Source organism: Oryctolagus cuniculus, chromosome 18 (genome assembly GCF_051225735.1).
Source record: "Oryctolagus cuniculus isolate XC-2025 breed Fujian yellow rabbit chromosome 18, ASM5122573v1, whole genome shotgun sequence".
NCBI lineage: Eukaryota > Metazoa > Chordata > Mammalia > Lagomorpha > Leporidae > Oryctolagus > Oryctolagus cuniculus.
The window spans coordinates 59,174,147-59,187,647 of record NC_142884.1 but is presented as its reverse complement, the minus strand read 5'-3'; the positions used below and the strand labels follow the sequence as shown (position 1 = coordinate 59,187,647).

Genomic DNA, 13,501 nt, shown 5'->3' with positions numbered 1-13,501 from the left:
CAGGCGTGTTCTTTGTGTATTTTTTTTTCCTTTTTCCTTCTCTCTCACATTCTCTGGCTGGCTGTAAAGGAAAGTGTCTTCCCATGGGAGCACTTTGAACTTTTATCTCCCCTCTGGGTTCTCAGCTTTCAGTTCCCCCTCCTGGCTTCCAGGTTATGAATCCACAGATTGCAAACTGAGAAGCCTCAAGTCTTGCGAGTATTGTTCATTCCATAAAATGTGATGCAGAGACGTGTGGAATTTCTGGGCTCTGCTTGCTGCAATGAATTTCATTCGATCTCCCTGAGAATTGAAGAAAGTCAAAGTCTTAGATCTAAAGAGAGATTACTGAGGACTGATCCCTACTGTTTTTTTCTGCTACCCTTGAAATTCCTGAAAAACCCATTTTTCTTTTTCTTGTGGGGTTTCAAATTGGGGGTTGGGAGAGGGATCTCCACCAGGTATTTGCTGGTCCCTGGCATCTGTTCCAGAAGAGAAGCTATTCTACTCTCTCTTTCTCTCTTAAAAAAAAATTCTTGGCAGGTGTTGTGGTGCCGCAGGGTAGGCCATGGCTTGGATGCCTGCATCCCATAGCAGAGTGCCTGGTTCTAGTCCTGACTATTCCACACTTTTATCCAGCTTCCTGCTAATGCTCTTGGGAAGGGAGCAGAAGAAGATCCAAGTAATTGGTTGGGTTCCTCCCACCCACATAGGAGACCTGGATGGAATTCCTGGCTTCCAGTTTCAGCTTGGCCTAGCCTTGACCGTAGTTGGTATTTGGGGAGTAAACCAGTAAATGGAAGATCTCTTTTTTCCTGTATGTCTCTTCCTCTCTTGTCACTTTGCCTGTTAAGTAAATAAACCTTAAAAAAATTCCTTATGAACATGACCAAGGTCCAGGAACATTATGGAAGGGAACTGCTTAAAGGCTGTGGTCCATCCATTCCTCTGAAGAGTTCAGTACTCAGAAGTGTGCAGAAGCCGGCAGGCTCATAGCTGTAGGAGGAAGCTAAGTGAGGGCAACAGGAGAGGGGCAGGTTTAATAATATACTTGTACCTTTATTATGTTTATACTCTTACACGAGCAGAGAAATTCACAATATCCTACGATCGCATTTTCCATGAACTTTTTGAAGCCCCCTTGGCTACGTATGCATCACAGAGCGTATCTGCTGAAACACATTTGTAGGTATTCAGCACTCTGAAAACACAGGCTGTGAGCCCAATGTAGCCCAGTGTCTTTTCTCTCGCATCTCACACTGAATGTCATTAGATCCCCTGAAAGCTGTACTTCTGGGAGTGACACTTACATCCCCTCTAGTCCCAGTTGAAATGCTTTCACTAGATCTTTGGTCGGATGCCATCTGACTGTACCACCTCCAGGGAGCAGGCTTGATGCCTGTCTTGTTCCTCAATGTGTCCCTCATGCTTCAGACAACGCCTGGCCCACAGTAGACACTCCGTGGATATTTGTTAAGTGTTGAATTAAATATTGCCGAACACGTTGAATAAATAGGTTGAGCCTGGTGAGAATTTTCAGAGGATTTATTCTACAATGTACTGAAGATCATGCTCACTACGTAGCATGATAGCCTCTTACGAAGGACTCCGGGGAGAAAAGACTCCCTTGTTTTAGAAAGGAATGAGTCTGCCTTTCTTGAAAAACAAGGCATGTTGCTTCAGCTGTGTGGTTGTAGGGTTCCTCTTCAAACTGGTTGTTGGGAAACTCCAAATGGTGTGTGTTTCCTTTGCTTCTTCTTCTTCTTTTTTAAAATTTATTTATTTATTTGAAAGTCAGAGTTACACACAGAGAGATCTTCCATTCACTGGTTCACTCCCCAGATGGCTGCAACGGCCGGAGCTGAGCTGATCCGAAGCCAAGAGCCAGGAGCTTCCTCCGGGTCTCATATGCGGGTGCAGGGGCCCAAGGACTAGGGCCATTCTCCACTGTTTTCTCAGGCCTGAGCTGGATCGGAAGAGAAGCAGCAGGGTCTTGAACCGGCGTCCATATGGGATGCCGGCGCTTCAGGCCAGGGCGTTAACCTGCTGCACCACAGCGTCGGCCCCTCATTCGCTTCTTGTAGGACGCTTGGCTTTATCAGTGACCTTCCACGTCTCCTAAAGAACCACACTTTTCCTACAGATTTCTAATGTTTTGTGATTTTAGATGTCTTTGCAAGCAGTCCTAACTGCCGAGGGGGTGCCTGAGCAGAACTGATGCTATACAAAGGGAGAAGGAAGGAAAAGAGTGAGCGGGACGAGATCATGGGCTGAACAACCAATTAGGAGGCTGGAAGAACAACCAATCTGAGGCAGAGATAAAACCCGTCGGAGGGCTAGAGTTTGTAGCCCTGTGTAGCCTGCCTTCAGGATAGCACCAGCGCGTTCCCAGTCAAGGGCTGGCCTGTCGCGGAGGCGTCTGGGAAATGGAGTTCCCGGGCACGTACAGCGCGGGGAGGAGGGGGTGTCGGGAGGTCAACGGAGACTGCGCGATGGAGGATGCGCGAGTGGCGCCCTTCGCCTTGGCGGAAGTGCCTGCTGGCGGGCAGAGAAGGTGAGGCCTAGTGCCCGTGGAGGGCCCTGTGTCTTCCCGCAACACCCAGGACGCCGCCACACGTGCAGACTGTGATCCGTCTCTGCCCAGCCGGTGGCATCGGTCAAATTCTGCCCCTGCTGTGGAGCTGCGGAGTCCCGGAGCCGCACCAGAGCCGCATCAGAGCTCGCGGGCCGTCCGGCCGAGGCTGCAGGGGGGAGCCGAGCTCCAAGCCTTCCGAGGCTCTCCCAAGAGAGCGAAATGGTCCGGCACCGTCACTCGTCCCACTCTTCCGTCTTGTTGGGCGGTGGCACTTCTGAAGATTCTGAGACCCCCAGGGTCCCCGAGCGGACCCTCCAGCCCCCGAAAGCAGCCCGCAGACGACCAGGCAAAGCCCCAGACACTGAAGCGGAACCCGGGTGACCGCCTCGCTTGAGGCTTTACCCGTAGGGACCGTGCTGGGAGCGGGGAGCCCTCGCCAGCAGCGACCACCAGGGCATCCTCTAGGAAGCTGAGCCCGCCCCTGGCCTCAAGAATGCCCAGAAACACCGATTCTCACTCAAACTGGATGCCGAGGCCGGATGCTTGTTTAATGAGCAGAACTTCCGGTGGGCCGCCAAGCCTCTGCAAGTGGACAAGGGCCGGAAGCTGAGCTCCCAGCCCCTCCTGGCTGTCCCCACCTGCACGGGTTTTGGCATTCACCAGGACGAGTGCAGGTTCTTGGTGTTCCCCAGCCTGGGGAGGAGCCTCCGGTGGGCCCTGGAGGACCCCCTGAAGCGTGTGGTGTCAGAGGTGTGTGTGCTGCAGGGGGCCTGCAGACCGCTGGGTGCCTGGAGCGAGAATTAGCATGTTCATGGCAATGGGACAGCTCCCGATATCCTCGTAAACCCAGATGACCTGAGCCATTTGACCCCCGGGGGCTACGGCTTCACCTACTGCTGCTGCCCAGGTGGCAGACATGCGGCCTGTGTGGAAGGCAGCAGGAGCCCGCCCAAGGGGGACCTCAAGTTCATCGGCATGGACCTGCACAAGGGCTGTGGGTCAGCAGGCTCTGCAGGGTTCTGCCCTGGACACACTGCCTGCCTAATACCCGGGAGATCATGAAACAGAAACAGAAGTTCCTGGACAGCCCAGGGCTCCTGGTGGGACTGCGTGGTCCCCGGATCAGGCCCTCAGGGGGTGTAGGAGTACCTGAAGGTGGTGATGGGTCTCAAGTGTGCGGAGACGCGGCCCCACGCCACGCTGAGGAAGAGTCTGGAGGCCCTGCCGCGGGAGCTGTGTGTGTTGCCCTATGGCCCCCGGACCTCCCAGTGGTGCAGTAGGTAACCCAGAATTTCAAATTGCAGTCTGAAACAAATCTTTAAAAGAAAACGAAGAGATAATGTGACTTGGGGCCTGCTGTTTAATTACAGATAAAATTCTAGAAAAATCCCTGGAATGGGATGCATGTTCCTGCCCACTGCTGGACACCCCCCCCCCCCCCCCCCCAGCATCAAGGAGGCCGGCAGCTGCTCTCCGAATATGGGAAGTGCCTCCTTTCCCTGCCCAGCCTCACAGGGCTGACTCCTGGTGGCAGGGGGTGTGGACGGAGCCCAGCAGGGACCCTCCTGGCAGTGGCACCACTCTGCTTTGGTAATGAATTGTTTTATTGGGAAAAATACAAAAAAACAAAACAAAAAAACCCGCAAGTGTTGCTGAAGGCAGCAAGGGCTTTGTCTCTCTTAAAGGGACTCTGCTTTTTTCACATTAGTACAGGGACCTGCACTAACTGCCTGCGAGTCTGTCTTACTCCTCACTCATGGATTCTCTCACAGCTACCTAGCTCTGACCCGTGACAAGAAGGTAGCCACAGAGAACGGTCAATGAATGGGAGTGGCTATGTTCCAAAAAATGTTATTCACAACAAAACAGGAAGTGGACAGGGGTTGACTTATGGGTGGTACTTAGCTGACTGCTAATTTCAAGCAATTTGGGAATGTTTGATCTTCACTCATTGATATGTATTTTTTTTTTTTTTATCAATCCACTCAGCAAAACTGAAGAGTCTCTTGTGGATCTACCTCTCTCTGGAGGCACAGGTGCTAAACGGGGTATTAAAGGACCATGAAAATTTTCTCCATCTCTTGTTGATTAACAGGTGAGGATGATTCTTTGTCCACATTTCCTATGAGACACACATGTAGTGTGACCGAGCCCTGGAGCCACTGTGCCAGGTCTTTCCAGGTGAAGTGTGTGTCTGTGTGATGTTTGGGACCGGGGTTCTCTTGGCCAACAATGGCAAAAGCTGAGATTCTATTTTTTGGCCTCTTTCATTCTCTCATTTGATTCCTGGAACATCTTCACACCAAACTGTGTAAATCCAGAACCAGGGGATCCAATTGCTATTTTAGTTGGGTTATGATTTTTGTGTTTGACCTTGGCAGGTCCGTTTATCCCCTGGCTTAAGTCCGTCAGACTTTAGAATCCTTGGCGACCATATTTTCAGCAATTGATTCTTATTCAGATGAAATCTTACCTGGAGCTCAGATGTGGATGCAGTGAGGTCAGGTTGGAGAATAATACCCATTCCAGTGCCCCTTTGTCCTGACACTCACTCTCACCACCCCTGCAGGAGTCTGAAGCATCTCTGCTGGAATCCAGGGGCTCTTAGGTGGCATAGGGTAGACACCAAGGACCTCAAGGACTCTTGGGTTTCCTGAACTGTTTCTGCCATCCTCCACCCCCTCAGTATTTTGGACACCTCCCAAATTATTTGTGCTATTGCAAAATGGCAGGGACTTTTCATAGGTGTGTTCTCATCTACCCACTCATCTCCTTTGCAGATTGGCTCTCCACTCTTTGCAGTATTCACCCCTACCTCCCAGCCTTCTCTTTATCCTGCATGACCCTAATCCAAGTACCCACTTATACAGTTCATCTAACTGATTGGCTTCTTTATTTTTTAAAAGATGTATTTATTTATTTTGAAAGTCAGAGAGAGGGAGTGGCAGGGCCGGGTTGGGGAGAGGGAGGGAGGGAGGAGGGAGGAAGAGAGAGAGAGAAAGAAGGAGAGAGATCTTCCATCTATACCAGTTCACATCCCAAATGACCACAATAGCCAGTGCTGGGCCAGACCAAAGCCAGGGACCAGAAACTTCATCTGGGTCTTCCATGTGGGTGGCAGGGGCCCAGACACTTGGGCAGTCTTTGTTGCTTTTCCCAGGTTATTAGCAGGGAGCTACATTGGAAGTGGAGCAGCTGGGACATTAACTGGCACCTCTATGGGATGCCGACATTGCATGAGCCGGCTTTACCTGCTATGCCACCATGCTGGTCCCACAAATTGGCTTCTTATATAAAACTTTGGAAAGATCCAATGATTCCGGAAGAATGTCAGCTCACAGCTTTCAGTTATCCTGCTTCAGTGACACTTTCTGCCCATAACTAAGAATTTGGGAGGTCCAAATGCCTATCAGCAAAATTGATGTGGTTCTGGGGAGATTCTCTCTGGAAGTAGTGCATTTAACTAACCCCTACTGCCTGGAACTCACCTTGCATCTGTTGAACAACTGAGCTCGCCCTTTGTGGAAGTGGCTGCAGGGATACTGAGTTCATTTTCTTTAGGTTTCCTTTGCCCTCTTGGTCTTTTATCTCCCTCCCTTCCTCTCTTTTTCCTTTCTTTTCTTCCTGCCTCCCTTCACCCTTTCCCTCCTTCTTGCTTCTCTCCATTTCAGTTATCTCAAGGTTAGAGTATTTGGGGGAAGAAAATAGAATTCTTAATGTCTTTTTATTTATTTATTAAGATTTTATTTATTTATTTGAAAGGCAGAGTTACAGAGAGAAGGAAGGAGAGAGAGAGCGAGAGAGAGCGAGCGCTTCCATCTGCTAGTCCTCACTGCTTTCCCAGGTGCATTAGCAGGGATCTGGATTGGAAGTGGAGCAGCTGGGACTTGAACCAGCACCCATATGGCTTAACCCACTGTGCCACAGTGCTGGAACCAAGAAAATAGAATTCTATCAGTGGAAGGGGACTGGGCGATAGAATGACTTGCAGGTAGAAAAGATTACCCCTCAGGAATTAGTGAGAGAGCAGTAGAGAGACTTCCCAGCCTTGCACGTGAATATCCCAGGGCTTTAAAATGTAAGAACTCCCTTGGTAGGAGTCTGTACTGTTTGGGCTGGCTGTCTGTCTAGAGGAGTGACAGACTGCACAGTCCCACTTCTCTTCTGTGCACTTGGCTCCCTCCTGGGCTCAAGAGGAAGATAGGCGGCTGTTCCACAAAGGTAGGATGGAGCTGTGACTGCGCCAAACCTGGCATAACTGGAGACAGGATTCAAAGACCAAAAAAAAAAAAAAAAAAAAAAAAAAAAAAGATTTAGAAAATAAACCAAAAGGAATTACAATGAGCTGTAGGTTGCTGCATCTCGATTAACCTCCTGCTGTGCTGTTGTTCTGTAGTCAACTTAGATTATCCAAAGACAGTGTCTAAAAGCCATTTTAACTAAATCAGCAGCCGTGTAAAACCTCCACTCAGAATATATGTTTGTCTGCACCTTTCCTGGAACAGTTTCTGCCATGGAATCACATGAAATATCGAGGTCAAAAAAGACTGATGAAGAGTGAAGATGTTTTTAGCAAGACATCAAACATTTGATGTTAGCTCTGTGTGAGTGAGTGATTTTTAATTGTTCCCTCTTACTAGGGTGACTGTCTTGGTTTATACCTTTGGTCGTGACAGAATGATCAGTTTCATTCCCTTTTACTCTTGGAAGTGTTTCCATTTGGACAATAAATTATAGGATCACTCTATATCTATGCAGAGAAAATTCTAATTTCCCAGAAGGTGTGGGAGGTGATGCTGTAGCCAAATCCTTTTCCTAGATAATTGGTCCAAAACTTAGACTTCAAGATCATGATCCATGGAGCATTTCCTTGATGACAGATGCATTTATCACAATTTGTTCATCTTGATATAAAAATGCTAGATTTTAAAAATTCCTTTACCATGAAGGTATGTTGTAGACCATCAGGAAGTTTTCATTTTCAGAAAATTACATGGTGATATATCTGTGGCCTGCTTGGTGGTCCATTGGATACTTGTTGCCATGTGGGGATGAGTGGTTCTAGGGTGTATTTCTAACCCTGGCTGCCCCTCCCCATGCATTAGAGGGGCTGAAGGAAGTTTTCCAGGTTGGGCAGGAGGTTTGCCTACTGCCCTTTAAGATTCTTCCCACACTCAGAGTCTAGGCGGGTATTAACAGTGACCAATGGGGCAGGTGTTGTGGCTCAGAGGTTAAGCTGCGTCTCATAGCGTAGTGCTTGGATTTGAGTCCTGCCTTCACTGCTGATCCAGATTCCTGCTGATGCTCACCTGGAAGGCAGCAGGTGATGGCTCAAGTGCTTGGGTACCTGTCACCTATCTGGAGACCTAGATGGAGTTCTTGGACTACCCTGACTTTTGTGGGCATTTGGGAGTGAACCAGTGGATGGAAGTCTTGTCGCTCCCCGTCTTTGTGGAGGAATGACACAGGACCCTGCGCTGTTCTTTTGTCTGCTCGGCCCTCCCCGGGTTTACTGCTGGTTCTTCCCGGGTTGGCTACCGTCCCTTCCACCTCCGTGGAAGGGCGGTTCCCCCTGCCACATTCCCCACTTCCGCGGGGGAGCGGCACACCGCCGGCTCGGGGGCTGCACAGGTGTTCCTTCAGATAGATGTTCCCCTTAGATGTTCCTGGTGCATGCCGTCTCTCTCCTCCTTTGTAGTCCTCCTCCGCCAATCCCAACTCGGCTGCCCACACGCCGAGTACGCTGCTCTCCTCCAATCAGGAGCAGGATCAGCTCCTGGAGGTCAGCACTCAAGTTGGCAAGAGGCAGCTGCATAGAAGCTGTTTTCTCCTCTCCCAGCGCCATATTGTGGGAGAGCAGATGCATAGAATAAGTCTTAATTCCAGTAACTCAGTCCAGTCCGGGTTGCTCCCCACAAGTCTCTCTCTCTTTCTCTCTCTGTCTTTGTCTCTCACTCTGTTGTTCTGCCTTTCAAATACAAATAAATTTAAAAATATTAAAACATAATAATAAAAGCAAGTCACATCTTCAATATGTGTCCAGTAGAAAGAATATCCTGGTCATTTCAGTTCTGTCTTTCCTCTGTAAGACTGAGATGAATTTGACCATGGGATGGTTACATGGCCCTCAGCAGGTTGCTTGACATTTTAGAGCTTATTTCCTCATCTGTAAAAGTGCTGCTAATTCACACTTCCCCGGCTCTCAAGTGCAGAGGTGAGGCTCGGGCAAGCTATGACTGGGAGAGGCGTGCCTCTCCATCCTGCTGTTGGCTTGGGAGCAACGATGAGTGAGTGTCCGGGAGCTTGGCCATGCTTCCAGCTGAGACGCGGTGAGTGCTTGACTTTTGCTTGCCGTGCATTGGCCTGATTTCCTGCTGGGAGATCACTTTTCTTCTCTTGTGAGCTTCAGTTTCTTCCTCTATAAGGTGGGGTTGTTGATACTGTGGGAGGCCTTGTAGGGCAGATACAGAAAGTGAGTGTGTAAAAACTCTCAGGGTAGTGCCTGCTTCTTTGTTACTGTGACCAGGACCAAAGTGACATATAGACACAGAGGGTGCATAGTCAAGAACCTTGCCTTGCCCTGACTAGCACATGGCCCATGCTTGGCCAATTGGACTTATTTTGTCCTAGAACTTTAAACTGTGCTACCGTCTATTTTCACTAGAAGGGAAAAACTCGTTCTGCTCCTGAGTGATGGAACTAGGACAGTGAAGCCAGGTCCTCTCTGACCTGTGAAGTTCAAATTAATTAATTCACTAATTGAACAAATGTTTATTGATGTCTTGTGTCAGACAATGTATGCTCAGTCTTTCACATATTTTTCTCATTTAATCCTGAGTACATATTAGGTATTGGGTCTTGCTGCTTACTTTGCAAATGAAGAAATGGAGCTCATTGGATTTCACCAGCTTGCCCCAGGTTACAGAGCTAGCAGGTTGTGAGACTGAGATTTGAACTTGGGTCTGTCCGATTCCAAAGCCTGCATTTCCTCGGCTGTGGCATTCGGCCTCCCTGCTATGAAAAGCACATTCTGCCAGGACTTCAGAGAGTGATGATAGTCCCTTTGTTTCTTTCTCAACGTCTCTGCAGCAGTCTTGGAGGGCTCCATGAGCTTGGAGGATATGAGTGGAGGCATCTATTATTGTTATCTGCCTAGCATGCCTTCTTTCTCCCTTGATAACATAAAGCAATAATTATGGCAGACTCTTCTTTGGGAGGCATACCCTACTCGCCCATTCCATGTAGCTCTTGTGGGGTTGTCAGTTGCAGAGCCAGTATCTCTGGCCACCAGGTTTACCTCCAATCCAAGCTTAACCAATCAGAGTACTCTTCCCTTGGCTGCAAAGGCTTGGCTCAAGGGATGGGCACAGGATCCAAATCAGCCAATTGGTTTCTTCCCTAGGTCTTCTATACCCTGGAGAAGGAGGGACTTTTCTTTTCTGCTTCTGGGATGTTAAGTAAGGATCCTGGATGCAGCTGCTCACCCTTCTGGCAGAGGGAGTCAGGGGATGCCAGAGATAGGGGGACTGACCTGCAAAGGAAGCTGAGGAGTGGAATAGCGTGGAACCACTACCCTGATAATGCTGCTGGCCAGTTAGGTGTGCCAGAAAGTCAGTTCCATTCCTACCAGTTTTGTTTTTGAGTCTTATGTCTGCTATGTGTAAATGGCCAGTACAATCTAGGTCCCAACACATGTGTGCAGAAACCCAGCTTCTGGGGAGAGATTTCCGTTTCCTGGGAGAGACTGGCAGGGAGGGGCTGCAGTGGCAACTCTGGAGAGTGATGCGGTCATGTGCTGTGCTTTGCTGTGTCTTTTCCCCCAACAATGGGCCATTTGCTTATTTGCCTCTCCCCTTAGGTACTGATTCACACGAACAGTCCTTGGGCACCTGTTGTGGTCCAGGGACTGTGCAGGTGCTGGGGGTCTGGTGATGACCCCTGCCCATGTGGAACTGTCCAAGGCCTTCGCCTCTTGGAGCCTCGTGGGCTCTCCTCTCAGCAGTGTTTGCTGTTCAGAGTCTACTGCTTGGAGATGCTACAGTCTTTACCAGCTCTCTTTACCAGAGCAGCCAAAGGCTGGAAGGAAGATTCTCAGGTCTGGGGTCGAAGCTCCTTCAGAGGGACTTCCCTCCTTTCTTCCCCTTCCTTGCCTCCAGCCCACACGGAGTCAGAACAGAGCTCTTGCCAAAACTACTCTCAGGGGGCTGTTTGCCTGGGAACGAGCTCCTTTTGAATGCGATCATTTCAGTTCACTTGAATTCAGATTCATCTGTGGGTCCTAACGGCGCCCAAGGAGGAAAGGCACCTACTGCTGAGAGCAGAGGGGTGCGGGCGGCACAGAGCCTGCTCACCCCATAGTGCTGTGCTCCTGGCTCTCCCCATCACACTGGGCTGGACCCCTGCCCCCCAGCCCCCGCGTTCCTTCCTCTTTTGCCACCCCCTTTGCTCCAGGTTGAACCTTTCTGTAAGTAACATTCTGTAAATGCATGTGTCCCTTTGGGTACTGCTCAGGTTTGGCACTCCCCTGGTGCCCAAGTGCCTGGGACTATGTTTCAGGGACAGGACCTGGTAGAGAGCAGGGATGAGCCTGAAGCTGGGGTCCCCGGATGGGAGTGTTGAAATATGAATTCTAGGCACAGCAAAGGAATTACATTGGGCATTGGTGGTGCACGTGGAGGAAGCAGGGGAGCAGCTGGAAGGATTTGGGAAGCTAATGGGGTCCAACAGAGAGGGGAGAGGGGTGTGCACAGAATCAAGCAATCGAGCGAGGCTTTGGCTGGGGTTGGAGGTTGGGCCCTGCTGACTGTGTGGCAGTTGCTCTCTGCTTTGTCTCTACAACAGACGTCAGCTCATATGCTGTTTCCCTAAGGAAGCCTCTTTCAACTCACCTTGAAACTTGGCTTAAAACAGGGTCCCCTGTGCTGGTCCCACACATGGTCTCCACCAGACCAGTGATGACCCATGAATCAATGCAGCCTGATCATTTGCCTAACATCTGCCCTCCCCTTGGGAATGAGCAGGCCTTGGTCACCAGGGGGTCCCCAGGACAACATCTGGAACACGTGAGGCTCTCAAAAATGTCTGTGGGATGACTGGAGGAGCACATGCTCCATCTGTAGAGTTCTGTTTCTCTTTGCAAGCATTTCGCCAAGGATGCTCATCTACCTGGCACAATTCACAGACATTGGCTCTCAAGCTCTCAAGCTTTGTTTCTTTCAACAGAAAAATACAAAAGAAAAATATTTGTGTGAGCTTCAAGGAAGATACATGGGAAAGGAAGACACCACTTGAAACCATGGTGAGCGAGCAATAGAGCAGTTGCTGTCAGCAGCCGATTCCGTCAGCTTGAGTTCTGGGAGGCAGGCATGCTGGGGTCTGAGAGAGACCCAGTCTCGATGTCTCTCTCCCAGGCAGCTCCCCCGTTAGATGGCTGCCTCAGTTTCCACTGCTACAAGTTCTTGAGATTTTTTTAGTTGACATGTTTTGATTCCAATTAGAGTATCAGGCTTCCTCAGAGGGGTTGCATTTTGCTTTGTGAACTACCCAGAAGCCTTGAAATCTCAGAAGAACTGGGGGACCTGAGAACAGGTGAGCTGTGAGCTAAGGCAGGACCATTGGGTGGGAAGGAGAAGGCTGTCTCAGGGAGAGAGAAAAAGAGAGCAAGGGGAGTAGGGTTATAAACGTAACCACCGACATTTATTCCCCTTTCTCGTTAATGGAAGGAGCCCAGAGTTGGGGGAATGCTTGCCGAGTGTCAGTTACATCCCAGGCACTGTGCTGGGTGTTGGGATTATAGCCGAAAATAATACCTAGTCTCTGTTTACTTGGCCTCAGGAAATTCTCCATCCAGGGTGGGGAGCTTGGATGATAAATGTGGAGACAACAGTAAGTGGGGGTCCTCTTTGGAGAGGTATAGCTGAAGCTGAGAGCTGGAAGATGAGATGCACAGAGCCGGGAATGGTACCCCTGAACAGAGGGACCGTCAGCGCAAAGGGCTTGTGGGCAGAAACAGGCTGGTGTCCTCCAAGGGCTGGAAGCAGCAGGATGAGCTGTGGGTGGAGCGAGCTAGCAGAACCAGCCAGGGTTGCTAGGGCACCGTTGTGCTGGGTACCAGGGCTGCTGGAGGGTCCGAGCAGACGAGGGACAAGGACTTCCCTCTTGCTGTATGGAGGAGTGTGACGACGAGGAGAGGCTGGAGGGAGCCTGCCATGAAGGTCCAGGGAAGAGACCATGATGGTTGGGGAAGGGCAAGGGCAGTGAAGAGGACGGAAAGGGTTGATGTGGGGGCTTCTGGTGCTGTTGTTGGCCCTGGGCTCTGGTCCTCAGTTTCCCCATCTGCAACACAGAGCCACAGAGCTGCCCTGATGTCCTCCTCACCCCGCACGTCCCAGAGCACCTGCTGCCTCTGGCCCCGAGAGCGGTTCCACCGTCTGCTCTGCGTCAGTTTGCTTTTTCTTTCGGGACTGAGGAATCCTCACTGGAAAGAATTGATAAACAAATTTTGATTTACGGCTCAACGATACCTTTTCCCACTTTGTAAAGTTCTGTTGATATTTTGAGCATGTGACTGACTCACGTCCCTGGTCTTGGTGGGAGGTGGTGGGTGAGGGTGTTGCATTGTTAATACAGTAGGCGTACAGTAAGGCATGCACTTGAATACGACTTGCGTGGGAAACATGATCTTTTGTGCAGCTCGTTGGCAAGCGGGTGGAAATGCGTGTTTGCCCCAAACCTTTGAAAGCCCTTGATCAGGCTGAGGTCTTTGTTTCCAGCAAAGCCCCTGACCCCTGGTGGTTTTGGTTCTGTTTAGTCTTGGCAAGTCTTTCGGGTTCAAAGGGAGACTCTTTAAAAGCTGCATTGGGAAAGTCTATAAAATCTTAACGCATCTTTGACATCAAATAGCTCTTTCAAAGCTGTGATTTGATGAAGTAAATAGGAAGGCAGCAC

At 49.9% G+C, this 13,501-nt stretch overlaps 1 long non-coding RNA gene and 1 pseudogene across 1 annotated transcript in view; both read left to right on the top strand.

Moving 5' to 3' along the window:
* Nucleotides 1-1,784: 1,784 nt before the first annotated feature.
* Nucleotides 1,785-13,501, top strand: part of LOC138843105 (uncharacterized) — a 97,873-nt gene continuing 86,156 nt past the window's right edge. The window contains exons 1-2 of the long non-coding RNA XR_016224573.1: nucleotides 1,785-2,533; nucleotides 4,544-4,649. This is a non-coding gene — a long non-coding RNA (uncharacterized LOC138843105). The remainder of the gene's footprint in view (nucleotides 2,534-4,543; nucleotides 4,650-13,501) is intronic.
* On the top strand, nucleotides 2,774-3,902 carry LOC149120972 (serine/threonine-protein kinase VRK3 pseudogene; annotated as a pseudogene).